The sequence below is a fragment of the Podarcis muralis genome, chromosome 1 (assembly GCF_964188315.1).
Source record: "Podarcis muralis chromosome 1, rPodMur119.hap1.1, whole genome shotgun sequence".
Lineage (NCBI taxonomy): Eukaryota > Metazoa > Chordata > Lepidosauria > Squamata > Lacertidae > Podarcis > Podarcis muralis.
Window position 1 is genome coordinate 9,054,270 of NC_135655.1, and position 1,797 is coordinate 9,056,066.

Here is a 1,797-nt window from a genome sequence, read left to right on the forward strand (position 1 = left end):
GCTGCCACTTGTGTTGTTCATAGACATACAACTTTGCAGTCCACAGTTTGGGAACTCCTGGATTAGACAGATGGGTAAATTTGCACTACAATACTGATAAATTTCCATGAGGGCATGCATATATATATATATATATATATATATATATATGCTTTCGTAGATTTTCACGGGTACAGGAATGCAGGTTTTGGTGTCCTCGGGTGTCTTCCCGTGTAAAAGATGGGGTGTCTAGGCGACGTTTCGACGAGGTCTCACTCGTCATCTTCAGGCTGGTGCTTTCGGCTTCTTGTTACTGGAACAGAGCAGGATCTCAGTGTTTGAGTTCCTATAAATACTGTTGAGGAGGTGTGTTGTATAGCCTCCAATGTTCTGGGCAGAGAGGAAGTTCCCAGGCTAGTGTGCCTTTTCTTCTTTTGTTCCTTAATTACTTGAGGGATATCTTGAGTGATTTCTTGAGTGATATCCTGAGTACCACTTAGGTGGGTCATTAGGTGTGGATTAGTTGCTAAGGCCTTTGTGTCTTGACCTCTTGAACTTTGTGAAGAGTTTTTCTGAGAAGATGGCTGTACTGAAATTAGTTGTGCTCTGGCTTGGCTTCGTGTATAGGGGCGAGCTGTGGTTTTGTGGCCTGTGCCAGCCAGATCTGTGTAGGGATTGCAGGGGGGTGCAGCATCCGGAGGTGCCACCATGGTTTGGCTACTGGATGGTGTCTGTAATTTATCTGTGGAGAGGGTCTGGGTTTGGATCTGGTGTGGTTGATTGGTGATGGCGTTCTGTGTGCCTCTGGCTCTGGTGTCAGTTTTTGTGGGGAGGGCTAATTTCCAGATGTCTGGCAAGCGGGATGTGTCGTCACGAAGCCAAGCTATACACGAAGCCAAGCCAGAGCACAACTAATTTCAGTACAGCCATCTTCTCAGAAAAACTCTTCACAAAGTTCAAGAGGTCAAGACACAAAGGCCTTAGCAACTAATCCACACCTAATGACCCACCTAAGTGGTACTCAGGATATCACTCAAGAAATCACTCAAGATATCCCTCAAGTAATTAAGGAACAAAAGAAGAAAAGGCACACTAGCCTGGGAACTTCCTCTCTGCCCAGAACATTGGAGGCTATACAACACACCTCCTCAACAGTATTTATAGGAACTCAAACACTGAGATCCTGCTCTGTTCCAGTAACAAGAAGCCGAAAGCACCAGCCTGAAGATGACGAGTGAGACCTCGTCGAAACGTCGCCTAGACACCCCATCTTTTACACGGGAAGACACCCGAGGACACCAAAACCTGCATATATATATATATATATATATCACAAACTGATGCGGAAATGTGGATAACTGAACTTAATATTGGAAAAATGGGAAACCAAGAGGAACTAAAATGGCATATTCACCCATCACTCCTAGAAAATAGTGCCACAAGAAACCCTTTCAGAGTAGTTTAACACTAAAGACTAAAGACATTAAAGTGTTAAGACCAATAGATGTTTTATTGTTTGCTAAGAATATTATGTATCTATGGTTATTTTTGTAATTTGTGTATAATTTGGTATTTGTGTTTTTTGTTTGTTTGTTTTTCTTGCTGTATAAATAAAAAACTTTAAATAATAATAATTTAAAAAAAAACAGAGTAGTTTAAAGCAGTCAGCTACCAAGTAGTCCAAATAATGTTCTAAACAGGTCGAATGTTTTGCTCAATTGAAACAGGAATTCATTTGCCATTGTTCACAGAAACATTTGGCCACATGAAGAAATGTGAGGCGTTTAATATATGGATTAATTTTTTATTTAAAATTTA